The 22,731-nt window shown below is 37.7% G+C and overlaps 1 protein-coding gene across 3 annotated transcripts in view; it reads left to right on the top strand.

Moving 5' to 3' along the window:
• Nucleotides 1–4,534: 4,534 nt before the first annotated feature.
• Nucleotides 4,535–22,731, top strand: part of kdm4b (lysine (K)-specific demethylase 4B) — a 535,771-nt gene continuing 517,574 nt past the window's right edge. The window contains exons 1-2 of one of the 3 annotated variants that reach the window (XM_073068770.1): nt 4,535–4,650; nt 14,673–14,735. The gene's annotated coding sequence lies outside the window, so the exon portion shown is untranslated. Of the gene's footprint in view, nt 4,651–5,030; nt 5,067–14,672; nt 14,736–22,731 lie in introns of those variants that run through there. The other 2 variants (XM_073068769.1, XM_073068771.1) reach the window with 2 other exon arrangements.

Below are 22,731 nucleotides of genomic sequence, written 5' to 3'. Positions count from 1 at the left end.
TTTTAATTTGGAGGAACAGGCCCTTCCAGTCTTTTGAACCACACCACCCAAGAACCCACTGATTTAACCGTAGCCTAATTGTGGGGTGATAATACAATGACCAATTATCCTATTAACCAGTATGTCTTTGGAGTGTGGGAGGAAACCCATGCTCTCACAGGAAGGAACGTATAAACCTGCTTGTAGATGGCGCCGGAATTGAACTCTGAACTCTGATGCCCCGAGCTGTAATAGTGTCGTGCTAACCACTATGTTGTGGTTGCTTGCTTAATTAACCCCTTGCTTAATGGTATTGGTCCATGGCATAAAAATTGTTGGGGACCCCTGGTCTAGTACTACATTGGCTGATTTTGTTTGTTGCCTTATTTCTGTTGTAAGAATTGGCTGGAGTCTGAACCTTGGCTACTGTAGTCTATCCATTGCTGTGTCTGGATTTCAGTTACGGTAGTCCTATATTTGATTTCCATCAGAGCTGCATGAAGTCACCACTTAACAGTGCCATCACATTTCTAAATGGGCAATGACCCATGTACACTTTTTTTGCTCTTTTACACTACTTGATTTAAAATTTTATATATTTATCTTGTATAATTTATATTTGTTTATTATTATATATTGCAATGCATTGTTGCTGCAAAACAAATTTCATGACATGCCAGTGACATTAAACCTGCTTTGATTTTGAGTTTCATATTGAGGGAGCTGGACATTGCTATCAGTACATATCAAAATTAAGTTAATATTCCACTCCTGCATGATGTGGCTGAAACCAAATGTAACCTGCGATGACGCAGGATTCTGAACATCTGGAAGTTGGGGCAACTACAGATCTGCTGTAGAACACAATGTGTTGAGCAGCATCTTGAGGGGTTTGGAAAGAACTTGATATCTTGGGTTAAAATGCTGCATCAGACCTGAGTGAGGAGAAAAGATGGCCAGTATGAAGAGGAAACAGTGGTGATTATTGGGTGGGGGGGGGAGCAGAGATTTAATAAATGGAGGGAATGTGAGAAGACTCCCATCAACCATTGTTGAAGGGAATTCACATTTCCTGAAACAAGTACATATCAAATGTCCTGAAATGGAAGACCTGATTTTGGGAGTAGATGCTATGCGGGAAAAAACTGAGAAGGGGTGGCATTTCATATTGCTTAAATTCTTCATTGTTTTTCAGTCAATTTCTTTGACTAATAATGTGATATTGTGAACAACTACATTCAGCTGCTTACACTGGATTTTATCTCTGTGCTGGTTGACTGGTGTAACGACAACCTTGCACTCAACTTTGAGTAAGACCAAGGAATAGATTGTGGACTTCAAGAAGGGGAGATTGTGGAATAGTACAGTCTTCAAGAGATTAGCAGTGGAAAAGGTGAACAGTTCTAAGTTCCTGTGTGTCCACATCTTTGAGGATCTATCCTGGCCCCAACATATTGATGCAATTACAATGAAGGCACGATAGCAGTTAGATTTCATTCGGAGTTTGAGGAAACTTGGTGTGTCACTAAATACGTTGATGAATTTCAACGGATGTACTGTGGAAAACATTCTAACTGATTGCATCACCATCTGCTATGAAGGGGCCCTGCACAGGATCAGAAAAAGCTGCAGAAAGTTGTAAACTGCCAGCTTCATTATGAGCACTAGCCTCCCCCGCATCCACGGCACCTTAAAAAGGTGATACCTCCAAAGATAGCATCCATCATCAAGGACACCCATTACCCAGGACATACCCTCTTGTTACTACCATCAAGAAGGTACAGGACCCTGAAGGTACATTCTCGACATTTCAGGAACAGCTTCTAGCTTCTTCCCCTCTGCCGTCAGATTTCTGAAAGGACAACAAATCTGAGAACGTTCAGTATGTTTTTGCCCTGTTGCACTACTTATACAGTATACAAAATATTAAATTATATATTTCTTAGTGTAATTTGTAGTTTTTAAATTGTGTATTGCACTGTACTGCTGCCACAAAACAAATTTCACCACATGGTAGTGCTATTAAACCTGATTCCAATTCTGGCACTACTCCTTACAAATTGTATTTTCTCAAGACATACTGACAATTTTGACTTTAAGGGGCTAAATGATCCATGATGGTTCCATTGAAATGGTCTCAAATGTTGATTGACAACAGACTTTAACATTTATTCAATATTTTGAAACAAAAACGAGAAAGTGTGCAGAAGCTGGAAAGCCAAAGCAACACACAAAATGCTGGAGGAATACAGCAAGTCAGGCAGCATCTATGGAAATGAATAAACAGTTGACATATCATGCAGAGACCCTTAAATGTCTTGGCTTGATCCCTTCACATCTAGTCAACAAATACTTTCAATCTCCTTTGCATGCTACTGTTAGAGTGATTTTTGGATTTAGGTCATTTACATTTAGCAAATGGCTTTGGCTACCAATCTTCTGTCTTTGAATATGTATTGTGGATTTTATTTGGAGTGTAGATCTGAACAATGGGTTCCTAAAAGCTGTGAATCTCAGTCCAAATGACACTGGTGACTGTGATGTGGATGCGAACGAGGAGGTGTGAAGTATGTGTGTAGTTTCAAAAGAAAGCATTGTCTATATGGAATTGTTCTTCGTGCTTAGCACATTTTCCACCGAAAGTATCTCCATATGATGCCTGCTGTACCTTGTTCATGTCTATTTAGAAATCAGTTGCCAGAGGGGAAGAAGCTATTATTGAATGTCTGAGTGTGCCATCAGGCTTCTGTACCTCTTTCTTGATGGTGACAATGAGAAAAGGGCACGTCCTGAGTGGTGGGGGATCCTAAATGATGGACACCACCTTCTTGAGACACTGCTCCTTGAAGATGACTTTGATACTACGGAGCCTAGTACCCATGCTGGAGCTGACCAATTTTACAAGTTTCCACAACTTTGATAATAAATGTAGTTTGAATTTTTGAAATAATGAATAGGTTCAACAGTAGTGTTGGATGTAGTTGAATACCAGTGTTTACATCTCATTAATTTTAGGAGTTGCAGTTCATAAAAATTGGATCATGGATTTGATTGGTTATGGAAGAAATAATAAGTAGTTTATTGATCCTGAGCAGGAAATAGTTTTGTAACAACATTTGAAAACACACTTTGCAGTGTGTAAATTTAATCAATAAAGTATGGAATAATAATATATACAATAATAACTTATTAAAATGAAAGAAGTGGCATCATGCTGTGAATTATCCTAGTTTAACTATATATTATTCCAATGATTGTTTTATTTTAATTTCTACCACAACCTTTTCTACCCCTCAAGGCCAGTCTTCTGCTGATCTCATTATTCTCTGTACTTCTGGGACGGCCACTTTTCAAGCATCTGCATAATTTAAAAATTATTCTCTCCCTCATCCACCAAACATTGCACTCAGGGAAATGTAGTATGAAGATCCTAAAGAATGGCTTAGAAGTTCTTCAACTTCAAGTAGCAATTAGAGCACCTAATTCAGTAAATTGCTGATATCTGTAATATTGTCCATTACCCGACAGTATTCTCAGTAGTAAGCCCACTGCTTATTTCACTTGGGAGGAAGGTTTGCGTTGTGGTCAATGCCATCGGAGGAATAAGGATAACATCGGCTAATTCAGATTCTTAGTTTTAATACAGTTGGTAAATGGCTTTGTAAACGTATACTTCGGACCTTAAAATACAAGCTGGTTCTCAGCAGACGACCTGCCGAGTTCCTCCGGTATTTTGTATGTTACTAAGCGGATTCTTTGTCGTTTTCCCCTCCGTTGAAGGCATAACATTAATGAAGTGCACCAATTGCCATTTTAAATATTTAACCCCAGAATGCAATCATTATTTTGACAAATATTTGCATAATAAATGTTTTAAAACATTTACGTCGTTAGTCTGTTGACGTTTCATGAGTAATTCATCGTAGTTGTTATTCCTCCCCACACCATGTAGGTTAAGCTTTGAATTGAATTTCTTACAATTAATGGGAATGCTGACGTGTAATTTTATAACAGTTAATTATGAAGCATCATGTGTAATTCTCCTTCGAGCTTTCTCCCTCTGGCCCGAAAACCTGTCAAAGATTGAAGCAATGTGGGTTAGAATGGTGGGTGGAATGAGAACGCACCATCGCAACCTCTCAGCGGCAGCAATGATTCTTCCAATTGCAGCCAGCTGGGGGAGGAACTTTGCTGCTGGAATAAGGCAAAGGTATGGATTCCCGCATTCTTTATTAAATGCGAATATTGCAAAACATTTCCAATGAGAAAAAAGCAGATATATATAAATATAGATTAATTGCACTACAAAAAGCATACTGGTGTGAACAAAGCGCCAAATATATGTACGGTACTACTTTTGCAGAGCGGACTAGTTTGACAGCCTCGGTACTGCTTCATTTCTCACGTATCTACACTTTGTAACCGAGCGGCACCGGAAGCTCTTCCAGAGTGGGCGGGCGCTCTTAGATGGACAGTGTTTTCACCCAATCGCATGGAAAGATCTACCGATTGATCGTGTCAATAAATCTTGAACGGCCAATAGAGAGAAGCGGACGCTTGATGACAGCAGGCAGGGTTGCTTCGGAGTTTTCGCTTAATGTCTTTTGAGCTTGGGTGCTTGTTCCTCTTCCCTTGCTCGAACGCTTGGTTGCAGGAGTTAGTGGTCAGTCGGTGAGTAATGGCTGGCCGTAACTACCCTTTATCATCTTTGAGGTGCGCGGCCAGGGCTGCAGTTTGTTTTGAGGCGAGAGGCATGTAGAGATTAGGCCTAGAGAGGGAGCTTGTGAAGAGTGTGGGTCAGCCGGAGCCGGGCAGCCACCAACTGTCAGTGGGAGGGGGGACAACTCCTCCACAGCTTTCAACTTGTTCAGTCACATTATTGCTATAATTATTTGCATTTTTGCTTCTCATAATTGTCATCTCCCATTTTATTGTTATCAACTCGGTGTCAGCCAGGAAGCGAAGAAAAACAAAGAAAATATTGCTAAGATAGGACCAAGTCCATTGGAAGGAGAAAATGCTACTCTTCATTTTGGCCATGATTTCTCAAGTCCAGTAATCCTAAACTTTTTCTTTTACTCATTGATGTAAGTGCTGCTTAAAAATAGTTCTGTCTTCCTTCTCATCACCATTGCAACCAAATTTTGAAGCCGTTGTACAATTTTGATTTTCTTCAGTTGTGTATCTGATTTGATTGAATTATTTATAATTACGATTTCATCCCAGTGATCCGGGGTTACATTTTTAAAACGGGGGGGGGGCGGGTGTAATGGTATAATGTTTGATGGTATAATGACATGAACTTGGAAAGATGCAGAATGAGGTTAACATTTGAAGCAAATGAGGATTGGCATTGAGGTAGAATTGTGAAATTGATAACATGAATGACATAAGCATTTGCTTGCCAGTTTGTAATGAGAGAGCAAAAAGACTTTCCCCCTTTCAATTGACTTAGTGTTAAAATTGCATATCAAGTTTTATGCCATTTTTGTCAACCTTGTTTTATTTCTGAAGGAGTTGATGAATATTCCATTCCTGAATTGGGATAAAAATGGATAGGTTACGTGATGTGGAGTCTCACTCTTAAGGGGTTCAAATTAAATGTAGGTTAGCTAATTAATGTTAATGTTTAATAGTGTATGTTGCAAATTGATCCATCAGAGTAAACAAAACATTTCAAGTATACTGTGAGGTTAAAATGGGTTGAATGTTAAATGGGAATGTAAATAAAATGCTTCTGAAGTTCGTTTTCTTATTATTTTCACAATTGGTTATCCTAGAATCATTGACATCAGGGTTTCAGTACAGTGTGCTGATGGCTATATGAAATGATCATTCTGTATTCACTTGAATTGGTTGGTAATACAAGTGTAATCTTCACAAGCTTAGGATCCAATCACTTTAAAGCCCTCTAATGCTTTGGTGCATTACCAGTACAGTTGAGAATAGTAGAGGTAATAAATTAAGAATGTATTTCTAGAAGCACATTACATTAAAATGCATTGACTGAAATGAATTTTTATTCCTGTAGAATATTAATCTGTTTTAGCTTGATAAGAATTTTTTTTTGGCCTTTATGACTGGTGACAAAGCAACAGATATCATGTATCGTGAAATGGAGAATAGATTTCTATCTAGCACTGATTTGTTTCCAGTTCATTAAAGTGGGCATTGGGGTGCAGCAGTAACAGATAGAAAATAGGAAGGTCACAATGGTGTGTGTTTTAATTGCAAGTCACCAACTGTATTTAGGAATAGTAGTTATTGTCCCTATCTGATGTTGATTATTAAGATCAGTGGTGGAGGTAGTGTTGGTTGCACTAGATTTTTTTTCTGGCTGATATCTACTGCTCTCCTCAGCCCCAGCTTTGTACTCTAGGGAAATGTTGGCACTTGTCATTGTAGTTGATTAGATGATTAAGTTACTGTCTGGATAATTAATTTCCATTGATATTGGATTCCACATGAACTATGGTTGTTTATAGTAGGTTGATCTTTGCTTTTGTCAATATGAAATTAGTGTTCTTATTCCTTGCTGCTTGTCTAAAAGGTGCAAAGTTTTTTATATGTTTAACCTACCAATGAATTTTTTGCTGGCTCTTTGACTTTGATTAAATATGGTGACTTAACACTTTAACCTACATTAAAGAAATTATCTAGTTAGGCTCAGACATTTGGATTTAAGTACTATCAGATTGGATTCTTGTCTCAGCTGTTGGCGGATGCTGGCTGAACGACACTGGTGGGAGTGTGATAGTTGGAGAAGTGTTTTTAAAAAAAAAAATCATATTTCTGATTTGTTTATCTTTGGCCACATCTGAATATCCTGATCTGTGAATATTGAAGCTCAACTCAGTGCAATATCGTCCAATGTCAAGAAGAGTAACTTGCATTTGTAGAACACCTTTACTACTTTAAGACATAGAAAGCTGTTCTGATGTGGTCTTGGTAGGTCAGCAGGTTAGTTTCTGTGCTCTAAGACTGTTGCAAGAACTATGATCTGAGCAGCTATTAGGAGAGCTTGTACAAAGCTTGAGTGATTGGAAAAAAACTACAGAGTCGAGAGTCATGAAGGGCAGGGTGCTATAGTAATGAGGACTGGTGCTTGTTTGACTTCCCTTTACTAAAGTCACAGTCAGTTATTTGCATTTGCTTCCATTGAATGCAAGGTGGTTGTTATGAAACACTCAACCGGCTGACCTGTTTTATTCCTGTATGCCGCCACACCATCATTTGTGGTAAAAGAACAAAATGTACACAAACAGAATGTAAGAGAGAATCACAGATACAGCTGTAACTAGAGAGCGGTCAGGTAGCTGACCAGTCAACCTCACTGAACTCAGAGAGTAAGTCTGGTCAGCATTCCCAGTTGTGCTTGCCTTGATCTAACTCCAGTTGTTGCAGTTCAGGGAGGGGATTGGGGTGCAGAGAGAAGGGATGTGGGTGCTCATGGCCTCCAAATGCTTGTTCCTTTGTGTGGGGTGTCCGTAGGTCATGTGTTTACAACCAAAGGAGTTGTGTGAGATTGGTCTCAGTACCAAAAATAAGGAACATTCTTTCCATTAGTTTTGCAATTTTCTCAAATTCCACACTCTTCAATTTGTAGGAAGTTTTTATGATCTCCCCGGTTTTGATCTTGATACAGTGAAATTTTAGGTGAAGTTTTAATTTTAAAACTTAATGACAATTTTTATGAGATAATTTGTTTTAGGAAACACAATCTTTTTGGGAGTGCTTTCCCTAAATGTTTTTTATGCTTTATCTTTAAAAAATTGTCGAGGGCTAGATACCTTGTTGACACAGTTTATTTTGGGCTCTTGTCTAATAATACGGTGCATAATTTTTACCTGTATTTTAGATCATAGATGTTAGGTGGGTATATTTATGTTTTTGTGTAATTGAATTTAATGCAAAACATAAATTAAAAATATAATTTTTATTTGACATAGTTTCTTCCTGTTCTGTATTGCTGTAATGCATTGTTGGAGAAATCCAGCATCTCTGTGAACTCTCGATAATTACTGACCAATTATTGCTTGTAGTGAAGAAGAAACATATAGACAGTGTTGAGAATGTTAAATCCATGCAGAGGGAGCACACAGAGCTTCTGCATTGGAAGTGGAAAGAGCACACCATCCCACAAACTGCCCACCCTATCTAGCACCTTCTGCCCCCACATTAGTATTATTGGTCCTCTCAGTCTTCAAAACTGAGTGGAAGCAAGTCATTCCTAATCTGAAGGGATTACTTAAAGGACTTTCTTAAATAGTGGGATTATATTTGTTGCCTTTCAATCTTAAGAAACCATTTTTGAATGTATGAAAGTTTAGAAAATAGAGATCAGTGCTTCTACTAGCTACATAGCTGCTCTTTCAATGCCTTGGGAAACAAGTTGGCCATCCAAATGATTTATCTCCTTTTGAATTCTGTTATTTAACCATTTTTTGTTCATTTCTTTGAGCTCCTATTCACTCTTGAATTAAAATAACAATACGATATGTTGGAAATATTATGGGAAGAGAAACAGTGTTGAGTTCTGTTCTGGTTATCTGATGAAGAACTTTTGACTTGAAGTATCAACTTTGTTACTTCTTCCAACAGATGCATCCTGACCTTGCTGAGTGTTTCTAATATTTTCTGCTTTAATTTTCGATGTCCAGCATCTTTAGTTTCAATTTTCTTTGCTCTTGATATTGTTATTCACCATTTACAGGTTTCCTTTGCCATGAATTTCTCTCATTTCTTCATTTCTTAATGTAATTTATGCTGCCTCAAACTGCAAGAGTCTCATGCTAATTTTTTTTCCGTTTTGCACACCCAAATTTATGTCTCATTGGATTACTCCATAATTTTCCTTACTAATTTTTCACTCTTTCGTGCATTCTGGAATGTTTCTATTCCTTGGGCTTACTGCTGTTTTTGGCAATGTTAATTTAAAAAAAATATTACTGTCTTTGACTGGTTAATTGTGCTGGATCACCATTTCTGTTGGGCTTTCATACCCACTCCTTGCACGTTGGAGTGTGTGTGTGTGTGTGTGTGTGTGTGTTAATAATCTAACAGACTGCCAAAATTTGGAAATTTGCTGACTCTTGATGGGTATAAATTGAAAGGAAAGCTACATATTGGAGTGCCTGTACATTGTGCAGTGCCAGTCAATGAATGGACACACAGTGGAAGTTACTGAAGGATTTAGATTACCTATAGACAATCTGGAAAACAATTATAGGTTATTTACTTACAAACTGAAAAACAATGCGATATATTTAGTTAAAAATGTGAAGGATGTAAGAACTATTTGTATGATTAAATTGTCTCTACAACTGCAGCTGACGTAAATTGGCAACCATTTCCAATGAAAGCAGTGTGATTACTGGAACAGTGATCTTCCAATGAATGCAAGATGTTTACAAGATGCAGTTAGTATGTAAAATTGTTCATTTGTTGTGGGAGATGCAAACTGATTATATCATAGAGAATTATAACTTCATATTGATCAGGTATAGTGGTGTTACTATATTACACCCACAAAAGCCCACCTTACAGTAATTAAAGTTTTCTTTTAAAAAATATTTTGTGTTTCTTTCTGAAAGAATCTGGTCACCATAATCATTTAATTTACACTTTCATGACGGCTTCTTGGTTTATTTACTGCCTAATTGGTGGATATACAACATGATAGATTACAGGATTTTCCAATTTATGAAATATCCTAGATCAGTATAACACTGAATTACCAAGGAATAATTTGCACTTCGCATAAATTATGTGCTGAATCTGCAGCAAACAGCGTTTTCTAGTTGAAAACTGTTGTTGTTGAAGCTTGAGAAGCTTTGCCAGGGGCAACATGAAATGTTCTCTAGAATGTGACTGATTTTTAATGCTGTAACGTAGTCTAAAAAATTTGGCCCTGCAGTGGTAACTAATTTTTTTTTTTAGAAAGCATAATATGTAAGGAATTAGAAAATGGAGCAAAGATGAAATGCCTGTCTTATCTTGGAAACAGATATGTCATTCATTGTGTGTAAATTAATAAATTTAATGTTTCTTCATTGCTTGGCATCAAGTCACCAGGGCATTGAAAACTAAATACTTTAAGTGAACTGATTTGAGTCTTGTAAAATTTACTGTCAGTTAAATAATGTTTTGGTGATTTTCAGTTAGTATGCAAATGAAAAATCAGATTTGGTTAACTCCTCACTAACAAAGAACAGAAACTATTTGTTCTCAAGTAGTATCTGAACCCTTGTATGTGGTTCTATGTTCTTGTTTAATCTTTGCTTAATGATAGTATTCCAAATATACTTTTGTGTTCATAGCAATACCATTGTAAGGGTGCAGAAGGGATTTCTGAATTGTCAAATATGATGTCCTTCTGATAATTCCTAATCTTTCCCACTGTAGTAGTTCAAGTGGATGGGTCCAATACTTAACAGTGGCACTCAGGCCACATTAATATGCTCAATTTTGTTACAGCTTGCTCTGTATAGAATGTTGCAAGGGTTGCATTTATATCTTTGGTTGTTTGGGTATCTTATGTTGTTTTCATTAATATTTAGTAAGGTTGTGCCTTTTAGTCTAAACTAAATTGAAGTCACATATGATACCAATTGTATGCTCAAAATAATTACAATTTGTCACTCGACTGGATCATCATCTTCATTGCACCACTGACCAGGTCTCCCCACAATCAAATGGGATGGTTGATGATCTAGCCATGATTTTTAAAATCCTTGTGGCATTTTAAAAGATGGACATAGGAAAGAGTAAATTTTGCATGGGCATGGACATTTATTGCTGGGATGGAGTTTTATGACTGAATAAAAATCAAGTTGGATTATTCTGAGTAGAATTTGGGGTGGTATTTTTTTTAAACTATTTGTTCTTAAGTATTTGCTGTCTAAGCTTCTGCATGTTTATTAATAACTTGCTTATAGGCAACCATAGAACTAAATCCCAACAAAAAGGATTTAAAAGTTCACTAGTCAAACTATACTTGATTGATAGAAAAGAATCAGGTTTATTATCATTAACATGTGACATAAAATTTGTTGTTTTATGACAGCAATACTTTACAAAGACAAAGTCTGTAAATTACAATATAGTACATAAAAACAATAATGAGATGGTATTTATGGTTTCATGGATCGTTATGAAATCTAATGGCAGAGGGAAAAATTTTCACTGAATCATTGAGTTGGGTTCTTCAGGCTCCTGTATAACCTCCTTGATGGTAGTAACATGAGGACATGAACCAGATGGTGAGGATCTTCAGTAATGGCTGCTGTCACCTTTAGGCACCAGCTCTTGAAGATGTTCTTGATGGTGGGGAGGATTGTACCCATGGTGGAGCTGGCTGAGTCTACAACCCTCTCAGCTCTCATGATCCTGTGCATTGGAAACACCATGCTAGCTGTGATGCAATTAGTCAGAATGCTCTCCACTGTATGTGTATAAAAATTTGCAAGAGACTTTGGTGATGTACCAAATTTCCTCAAGCTCCTAATGAAGTAGAACCGCTGGCATGCTTTCCTCATGATTGCATCATTTGTTGGGTCCAGGGTAGATCCCTGGAGATGTTGATGTCCAAGAACTGCTAACCCCTCAATAAGGATTATTGTTTGTTTTCCTGACTTCCCCTTTCTGAAATCCACTAATAATTCCTCGGTCTTGCTGATATTAGGTGCAAGGTTGTTATTGTGATGCTACTCAACCAGCTGACCTATCTCAAACCTGTAGGCCTCCTCCTCAACATAACACTTATCAGAAATATTTATCTGGAGTGCTGCAGATGCAGGGCCCTTAATGTTATCGATAATCGATCCCATCCCTTCAATAATCTCTTTGACCCCCTATCATCAGGTGGGAGGTACAGAGCATTAGGACAAGAACTGTTGGGATGGAATTCTTCCCCCAGGCCATAAGATGACTGAACTCCCTACCATCACCCTGGTCTCATCACTTATGAAACTTCAGTTGCCTTGTACTGTTTATTTTTTAACTTTTGTCATAAATGAGCCTTATTCTTAATTTATTTGTGATAATATTAATTTGTTCTGTGTGTGTGAGTTGTATGTACTGTATTGTGTCCCTTGGTCCGGAGGAGAGTTGTTTTGTTTAGCGGTATACATGTGTGTGATGGAATGACAGTAAACTGAACTTGAGCTCCTTGCCATCTACAAGAGTAGAGTCATTGGCAAATTTATAGTTGGCATTTGTAGAGATGTACAGTCATGAGTGTGCAGAGTAGAGCAGTGGGCTAAGAGGTAAGAATCAGAATGAGGTTTATTATCACCAGTATGTGTCATGAAATTTGTTAACTTAGCAGCAGCAGTTCAATGCAATCCATAATATAGAAGAAAAATAAATAAATCAATAAATAAATTCAATAGATCAGTATACATTGTTACGTTCCCCAGTAACCGGGTGGTTTTCCAGCAAAGATAGATGGATGTACCGAAACCTGATGCTACTATTTTCAAACGTTTTATTCAAAAAGGGGTACAAACGTATGGTTAATACAAAACATTCAGATCATATACATCGTCAAAACTCAATCTAAAACACCGGTGTAATAATAATCATTCAAAACACAAGCTCGATCGTCGTCTAGGGGTAATGTAGATTTTATATCGTTCGCTGGATATCTAAAAGTCTTTTAGATCACGGCAGTTTCACTTAGTTGCCGGCGGAAGTGTCGCGTTGGTGCACTTTTGTTAGAAAGACAGAGAGAGCATGAAGTATTTACCCGACAGGTTTTCCAACCTGTAGGAGGTAGTCAGAAGTCTCGTTGGGGGAATGGACTCTCATCTGTGGCTTCCCCTGTAGCTAAGCCGTCTTCCGTGGTGAAGTCGCCAATCCCAGGCAAGGGAAGGACGCACACGAACCCCACCACCGGCTGTAGCTATTAAAACGCTGTCGCAGGATTTCTAGCGTTCCTCCTTCGTGTGTTTCCTTGGTGCGTCTGAGGGGCCGTCTCTACAGCCCCTCTTTTATCTGGACTCACGGGGTCTCAGATGTCAATCAGGTTGAGATGATGCAATCTCTCCCCGTCACCCAGCCCACATTGCCCTGAGGGCTTGCACGTAGCCCCAGTCCCCAATCCACAAAGGTGTCTCCAAGAGACAATGGCCGTTATCCGTGGCTTTGTCTTGCTGAGGGGCCAGGACACATTCCAGACCGTAAGGCTCTCTCTCTCTGGCGATTCTCCCAAAGGAGGGGGCTGAGGTCATAACAACATATATTGAATATATTAAAAATCATGCAAAAAACAGAAATTAAAAAAAAAAGTGAGTTAGTGTTCACGGGTTCAATGTCCATTTAGGAGTTGAATGGCAGAGGGGAAGAAGCTGTTCCTAAATCGCTACGTGTTTGCTGTCAGCCTTCTGTACCTTCGACCTACCTGATGGTAACAGTGAAAAAAGAGTATGCCCTGGATGTTGGAGGTCCTCACTGGAGGCTGTCTTTCTGGGACACTGCTTCTTGAAGATATCCTAGGTACTTTGTAGGCTAGTACCCAAGATGGAGCCAACTAAATTTACGACCCTTTGCAGCTTTCGGTCCTGTGCAGTAGCCTCCCATACCAGACAGTGATGCAGCCTGTCAGAATGCTCTCCACGGTACATCCATAGAAGTTTTTGAGTGTATTTGTTGACATACCAAATCTGTTCAAACTCCTAATGAAGTTGTCTTGCCTTCTTTATAACTGCATCAATATGTTGGGACCTGATTGTTTAGAGAAAACTGATTGTCTAAAGGTGATTTCTTTTGAGCTTCAGAGGAAGTAGTTTTTCTAGTTACGTATTTGTGCCTTCTTTATGTAATTTAGAAATCAGCTATTGGAAGATGTATCCTGCTGCTTTGATTACATTCTGATACATTTTTGTCTTTGGTTTGATCTTTGACATGGAATGGATTGGACACCTGGATATCTGTGTTTGGTGTGGACGTTATAAACTCTTGTCTCTTGGAGGATCTCCTCATTTTGTTTTGTCTTCTGTTTTAATTGACTGGGACTTGAGACTAATCAACTGCATTTATGCCCTACCTGTTTAGTTCAAGAAATTGTTATACTGATATGGTTTTGAAATTTGACGTTTTGTTCTTGAGGCTCACCTTCCTTTCTAATCCTTGTATATTCTGTTTTAAATGCCACTGATGTTTCTTTTAATGCAATTTTCTTTTCTATATAATTTACTAATTATGTTCCAAAACAAAACCTAGAATCAATTTCTGTGCAGCAAGATTAATAACAGAAACAAGGAATGGCCAAAGTACATTTTAAGTTTGTTGGGCCAAATGCTTAAAAATTGGGTGATGAGTTATCTAATTTATATCTATGTGGATGGAGTATAATGAATCTTTGTTTAAAGTCTCCTTTGTAAGAGAGCGATACAGCTAGACCAGATCTGTAATACTGCAGTTGATTACATAGTTTGCAATGCCACTTTTTTGCATTTTTGTATTTATATTCATAAAATTAATAGATTGTAATAGAGAACTGAAGTTGGGAATGTAATCACTCTGTGACATTGGGAGGCCCTAAATGTTGTGGTGGTTAATCTAAGGTGAATATGATTCACAGAGATTAACATGCACATGGCACTTCCTGTACTTGGTCCTAATGTATTGGTAAGCAGGTGGATCATGCCACTCGGGCATTTTTCATAACTCTTCTCTCTCTACTTTTGCAGCTTTGATGTCAAATTCTTCAAGAGAGGGTTTTAATAAATTCTGGAGCTTGCTGTTTAAACTAAGTAAGCATTATATTTTCACTAGTAACTAAAATTTCATGTACGTAGGACATTAGGTTGAATAAATAGCTCTTTGTCTTTTCAAATGCTTAACAAATTACATATTGCAATGGAAATTATGGATGCATTCTTCCACATCCTGGATGTTTTCTTAATTGTTTTCTTTAAAAAAGTAGAGGTTGAAATGTATGTAATAGTAATCTTTAATCTTGAGTGTATGTGATATAACTGCACGTGTGTGATTAGTAGCCAGTAAATTGTATTACATTGGATTAAAGGAGATGGGGTTATATTGCATTTAATTAGTACATTGCCTCTTTACTTCAGCAGCCAGTATTTAAATTAAATTATATTTGTGGCGATGTAAACGATTTTACTGCCATTTGTTAAAATAACAGAGGGAAAAAAACTGTGCATTTATATGTTTCCTTTTAGGGTAAACTGATCAGTGCAATGATGAAAACATGGATACTGAGTTATAATTGGAAAGATTAGGTTGTGTGGCCAAAGTTAGTTGTGCGATAATTGAGAAGAAAGCATCTTGTGTTGGATTGATTTACTGTATTGAGTATTAAAGGCAAAGCTGCCAAGGATCAGATTTAGGAATGTAGAGGATACAATGCGAGATGTTCGTAGGCCTGGAGAAGGTTGTGGAGATACAGAGGAGTGAGAGTATTGAGTGATTTAAGCAGGATAAATCAATGGAAAGCAAGTATTGGAAATACTTAGCAGGTGTTAAGTCGCTGCCGAGTTCTGAAAAAGTATCTATCTGTTTTAAAAATTTGTGTTATTTTTGATTTTGGGTTGCATATATTGGGCTTCAATTCATAAAATACAGGTTAGGGTGGTCAAAATGTGTTGCTCCATCTTCTGATAGGTAAAGACTAACATGCTGCTTTTGATTTTTGTTGATGCTTGGGTGATTTTAAGATTGAGCCACTTGTTTTGGTTTTTGAATGGCAGTGCAGTTTATTTTTCCCTGGAGACCAGACAGCACTTAAAATCAATTAATTGGGTACAGGTTTCCCCCGCTATCCGAAAGTAGAGCGTTCCTATGAAACATTTCGTAACCCGAAATGGTGTAAAGCGAAGAAGCAATTACCATTAATTTATATGGGAAAAATTTTTCAGCGTTCCCAGACCCAAAAAATAACCTACCAAATAGCACATAAAACCTAAAATAACACTAACATATAGTAAAAGCAGGAATGATCTGATAAATACACAGCCTATATAAAGTAGAAATAATGTATGTACAGTGTAGTTTCACTTACCAGAATTGGGAAGATTTAGCCAAAACCGATTTGTTGAAAAAAAATCGGCGCGTACACCTGCCTGCGCAAGGCTTCACAGTCACGGTAGTCTTTCTCGGGGTAAACACATTTAAAGTGTACACTTTTTTCCATAAAAGTGAAAATCTTCTTCAGATTTCTTTTGGTTACCGAAAACAGGTGTTGATGTTGGTCTTTCGTAAAAGCGAAGTGGCGTAAAGCGAACTTTCATAAAGCAGGGGACACCTGTACTTATCTAAATAACTTTAATTTGTCATGACTTGTGCATTGTAAATTTTTAACTTTTCTGTTCATTAGTCACTTATTTGTAAATTTTTGAAGCTGACATCAAAGCTGTAATAATCTATAATATACTTTGGGCAAATGAAGATTATTTAGCAAATTAAAATATATTAATTGGTCACATGCGAATTGCATTGTTAAAAACTGTATTTAACTGGAGCAGCAATTGGCATGGAGTCCTTTGAGCCTCTGCTGACATTAAATAAGATAATGATAAACCTGCTACTTGGTCTTGATTCCATTTTCCTGTCCTCATAAGCCTTGATGGGTCGGTAAGTAGATAGAATTCTATCTGCAGAGCATAACCTCTAATTCTCAACTTATCAAAAAGAGAAAACATCCTTACAGAATCAAGTCTAATATCACTGGGATTTTTTTAAGGCATTGCAATAGATAATAAAACCTATAAATTACAACAAGAAGTAGATATTTCTAAAAAAGTGCAAAAACAGCAGGGAAAAAGTACTGAGGTAGTTTTCATGGGTTCACTGTTCATTCAGAAATCTGATGGTGGAGAGGAAGAAGCTGTTCCTTTTAGTTTGTCTCTTCAGGCTCCTGTTGTGCTGCCCCCTTCTTGAGGTAGCAACGAGAAGATGGTATGACCTGGGTGATGGGGATCCTTAATGATGGATGCTTCCTTTTCAAGGCATTGCCTTTTGAAGATGTCTGGATGCTGTGGAGGGTAGAGCCCATGATGGAGCTGGCTGAGTTCACAACTTCCTGCAGCTTTTTTCAATCCTGTTCGGTGGTCCCTCCGTACCAGATGATGTTGCAACCAGTTAGAATGCTCTCCATGGTACATCTATAGAATTTTGCATGTGTCTTTGGTGACATACCAATTCCCGTCAAGCTCCTAATGAAATATAGCCGCTGTTGTGCCTACTTTGTAATTGCATGAATATATCGGGCCCAGGATAGATCCTCAGATGTTGACACCCAGAATCTTGAAACTGCTCACCCTTTCCACTTCTGAACTCTCGATGAGGACTGGTGTTCCCTTGAATTCCCCTTCCTGCAGTCCACAATCATTTCCATGGTTTTACTGATGTTGAGTGCAAGTTTGTTGCTGCAACACCACTCTACCAGCTGATCTGTCTCGCTCCTGTATCCCTCATTGTTACCATATGAGATTCTGCCAATAATAGTTGTGTCATCGGCAAATTTATTGATGGCCTTTGAGCTGTGTCTAGCCACACAATCGTGGGTGTAAAGAGAGTAGAGCAGTGGGCTAAGCACACATCCTTAGATGCGCCAGTGTTGATTGTCAACAAGGAGGCAATGTTACTTCTGATCAGTACAGACTGTGGTCTCCTGGTGAGGAAGTCAAGGATTCAGTTGCAGAGGGAGATACAGAGGCTCAGGTTTTGGAGCTTGTTGATTAGAACTGCTGGAATGATTCTGCCAGTCAAATCATCAAACAATTTTACATAGCTTAGTAAGGTCTAACCACACTTTTTGTCTGAAGCCTGTCTGCTCAATCTTTGTTCATAAGACTGCCCTCATCATGAATTAAATTAGTGAACTTTTGCTATGCTTTCTCTAGAGCAAGTATTTATTCCTTTAAATAAGAAGCTAAAAACTACATTGTTCTCCAAGTCACAAGTACTAGATTCTGCCAATGCTGAAAATCTAGAGCAACAAATTATGAAGAGGAATAAACAGTTTACATTTCAGGCCAAGACCCTTCATCAGGACTTGTCATTGTTGTGATGAAAGGTCTCGGCATGAAACGTCAATTGTTTATTTCTCTCCATAGATGCTGCCTGACCTGCTGAGTTCCTCCAGCATTTTATGTGTGTTGCACAGTACTCCAAGTATCATCTTGCCAAAGCTTAACACAGTTGTAACTAACCTTCCTTAGCCAATATTCCATTGCCATCTCAGTAGAGTAAACTCTAATATTTGGTAATTGGGCTATTGGGAAGTGCTGATTGTTTGCCATCTGATTTACTGGGCAGAAATTCCTGTGCTCCCTTTCATGTGCTGAGGCTTGGCTGCTGCACTTTATTTCACATTCTATATTTATTATTCAACTGTGTAAATCTTAAATTGAATTTAAAGGTACATTGGATTCTTAATAGAAAAAACACCCAGTATTTTGCAAAATCTGCCAGTGTGGCATCACCACAGTCCCAGTATGCTAGAACAAATTTCACATCACATGCCGATGAATTCTGATAATAGTCATTCTGTAACTAGTTATACCTTCATGTGCATTTTGCTACTTGCTTTGCAGATCTCAAATGTTCCAATTCAACTAAAAGTGTTGCAATGTGAGAGATGTAACATCAGGCATGATAACAAGGAATCCATATGAAACAAGGATCCGTGCCTTTTTGAAAAATGCAATATAACACATCCAATTAGATTGTTCAATTTCATAAAAAGTGTATGAAGTTCTGTAGGCAAAGCTTTCCACAGTTTCCCTTGAAAAATCATCTGTGAGGGCGGATTCTCTGTTGCGTTGCAAAAATACCATTGTGATCCTTGGAATGTGTGAATTAGCCTCCCATTTAATAAAGTCAGTCTTATCCAGGGAAAGGAAGTGCCTTTAAAAACTACAGATGATCTTTAGGCTATCCACACTACACCGGATAAATCCGTAACCGAAGCTTTTTCTCTTTGTTTTTACCCTCTGTCCACACTAAAACGGCGTTTTTGTCCCCCGAAACCGAACCTTTTCAGAAACACTTTCCAGGGTGGGTATTTTTGAAAATACTACTCAGGCAGATCAGTGTGGACGGGGTAACTGGAAAAATCTGAAAACGCTATCAGATGGCAGCGCGCTATTTCATTGTTTTCTTGAACGCAACCTAACAATTTCAGAACAGACGGCAATGGGACTGAAGCCAGAAGAGTTAAAAATGTACTCACCAAATACTTTTGACTCATAACTTACTGAATAAATAAGTATACTCACTTTGCTCTGTTTTCTGTCCTTGCTCGTATGACAGTGATTTTACCTATTTATGCAAGTACTTCTCTGACAATAGATGTGTAACAGCCTAATGTAACATTGTATGGAAATACAAGATAACACTGATGCAGACATTAAAACGTTTATACATTTAACAAGGTGCTTTATTAATGCAACAGAGTTAGTCAGTTTTTCAATGTTCGTCGTCAGCCAGGTCGATCTGTCCGTGAACTCACTGTCGGTTGTCTCTGCACGCTCCAGTATTTGTTTTTTTAAAACTTTTAGGTTCTCCTGCGCGAGAGCCACCAGCTGTTCGTCGTTTTAAGTTTTTCTGGTCTGTAACTACACAAACGTGCACTTTTACGGCGAGATTTGACACCCAACATGTTGCTTGTTTTCGGTAGATGTGACCTGCACATGCCCAGTAGGAGGAGATTCGCCAAAATCTCAGTTTCAATGTGGTCAGAGATATTTTCAGAAAGGCATAGTGTGGACGCCTATCGTTTTTATGCGAAACCAGCGTTTTCAAAATTATCCAGTCTAGTGTGGATGTAGCCTTAGAAAAGTTGTCAAGTATTTGGAAAGTGGGTGGAAGAAATTTACCAAAATGACTCCAAGGATGAGGGATTTTAGTTATGTGGATAAACTGAACAAAATTTTGCATTTGGAACTGTGCACTTGATCTGATAGGCATAGAAAGAAAGCTCCCAAGGTAGGGGGGCTTAGAGGGAAAATGGAATGAAGGTGTTTGGCAACAGAAGCGAAATGAACTTGAAGGTTTTTTAAAATAATAAATGGTTAGTACAGTGCATTCTGGTTAATTGGGACACATCAGGACCAGTTAAGCAGCTGCCCCATTATATGAATTTTTATGGAAATATTTTAAGTGGCATGTTCAAAAAAAAAACCAAACAACAACATACTACTGTTTAATTGTGTTGGTTGCTGATATTGAAATCCAAGGATCTATTAGAAGTCAGGAATGAGGCAAAAAACTTGTTGCTTTTTAACAGAACAAAGAGAACAGAACAGCACAGCCACAGGGATCTTACTGAACCTGATTCTGATTATTCTGTTATGTATATAAAGGCTACTTTAAAATACAAGCAACTATTGTACTGCAAAAAACAATTAAAATTAAACAGCTCTAACAACTGAGTAAAAATTATGTATTTAAATAAAATACAGAGCAAATTACCAATATTACTACAGTACTGTAATGGTTACCAATAGAGGAATTCATTGACTATGCTTGCATAGTACTCGATTGGTAAACTATTCCTGGCCTCTTAGTGCTTTTCTCAATAACAACAATTTTTTTTTATCAATTCCTGACGTATTTGAACGTCATGCAATTCATTGCTTTCTTTGAACCTGATAATGTTGCGTGTTTGTAGCTAAGGGAGCAGTTCAGTGTGACACAATTTTAAAAAACAAACAAACCCTGTTTCATTGGCATTGTAGATATCATCTGAACAAAAATTTTGAAGAAAGTCAGGTTTTTTTTAGATTTCCATGTTTCTCCACTTACAGCATTACCACTACCTTTCTCACCATGTGCTTTCTTGAATTTAATGTGGTGTCTACATTTCCATTGAAATAACCAACCATTTGTTGCTTTAAAATCTTCGTGACCCAGCTTCTTGACTCCTCTGATTTGTGTTTTCTTTTACTTTAACATTGGTCTACTGACATGCACACCTTGTCCAGTTACAATGGAAAACCATTGATTGAGGGCCACTTCAACATCTGGATCCTTAACTTCACACTTTTGTTTTTGGAATGATTCCTGTTGTTCCTTGCGTAATGCCTATTCTTCTCGCAGTTTATGTTGCTGATGTATCTAGTGTGAAATCATAGCTATCTCTGCCAGCTGTCAATGGATGGTGTTAGGTGGATGGCTTTTAATTTGGTCCTATCAGGTAATTTTTTTGGCTAGTATTGTATTTTTTCATGGCAAGGGTCCCAAAAATGTTGAAAGTCAAAATAGGAAAAACAAAATGATCAAAAATCACTGCTTTTTGAAACTGCATCCCTTGGCCCAAATGAATAACGTAACACAAACACGTGCAACTGTTCACTCTAAACACAGTGTAGTTTCTAATGGCCATGCAAGGGCATGTGGCTGATCACTTCCTATCCCAATTAAATGCCATGGTGTCCCAAATAAATGAAGGGAATCCTGACTGTTTTCTCAATTAGTTTTTGTTCTTTAAGAGTTGTCTCAAATACGCAGCTTCCCTGATTAACTGATGGCCAAATTAACTAGAAACCACTGCATTTGGAACATACATTGCTGGAAGTAACTATAATTATAGCATTCAAAAGGGAGTTGGATAAGTATCTGAAAGGAAAGAATTTGCAACACTGGAGGAGAGATCAGTGGAATGGGACTAACTGGCTAGTATGGATTCTGAGCTGAATGGCTTCCTTCCATTGTTGTTAGCACCCTATGATTCTGTCTTCTGTTAGGTCTCCCTGGTGGATGATTTTGTAGGAAATATGTAAGTGGATTTATTTAGCCATTCAAGCTGTTGACATTACCAAGTATGGGTGACTAAAGAAGAGAGAGAATTAGGAGAGAGTCCATAGAATAGACTCTGGCTAAGATTGTTTGTATGCCGGTCTTGCATGTGAACTAAATTCATTTTGCAGCTCAGTCACGATTATGCTGTAACTGGTGTGCAATGGCTATACCATGTTTTTTAAAAAAAATAGATGCATGGCTACCTTGCACTTCTGATGACTGGAGTGGAAGTTAGTCCTGAGGAAATGTCTGAGAAAATGTCACTTTGGTGATTAAATATAAATGGTACATGGGAAGCTAGTCATTAAAGACTTAATAAATGCAGTATTGGATTAGTTTATGCATGTGAATCATGTAAATATTTTTGAATACCAGGAGGCTATTTAACTGAATGTGTGGGTTAGACAGAATATAGCGGATTTTCTCTCTTTTAAAGAGAATGTGTGCTCTTTCAATTGTTAGATAGCAAATAGAAATTTAAAACCTGCGAGATTTTATTTCACAGCTAATTAAAATTTGACAAACTATTCATTCTCACAATGGGAATAAAATGTAAATATTTAGCCCTGTAAAATGTTTAAACAATTAGCTTTTCTACATTTGATTTGTGTTCATTGAAATGTTAATCTGATGGAAATGATCTAAATACTGATGCACCTTTTTTCCCATGTTTACTTGTGTTCACATGAAATATTAAAGTGGGTGGTAAAGTGGGTAGCCTAGTGGAATTGTGCGTTGCTCATCAATGCCAGGTTCACAACCCAGTTTTATGGAAGTTACATTTGGGGAATAAAGTCATGGAATATTGTTCTTTGGGCTGGTAAGATTGTATTACTTGCACAAATACCTATATTTTTGCTAAATCCCCAGATGAAGGATAGATGAAATATTTCCAAGTAGTAATTTTGATATTAGTGTTTACATCTTATGCATAGAGATATTTTATTTTAAATAATTCAGCATGGCATTCTCATTCTGAAA

Source organism: Hemitrygon akajei, chromosome 16 (assembly GCF_048418815.1).
Source record: "Hemitrygon akajei chromosome 16, sHemAka1.3, whole genome shotgun sequence".
NCBI classification, from domain to species: Eukaryota; Metazoa; Chordata; class Chondrichthyes; order Myliobatiformes; family Dasyatidae; genus Hemitrygon; species Hemitrygon akajei.
Note: the sequence above shows the minus strand (reverse complement) of the source record. Positions and strands in the feature narration are given on the sequence as shown.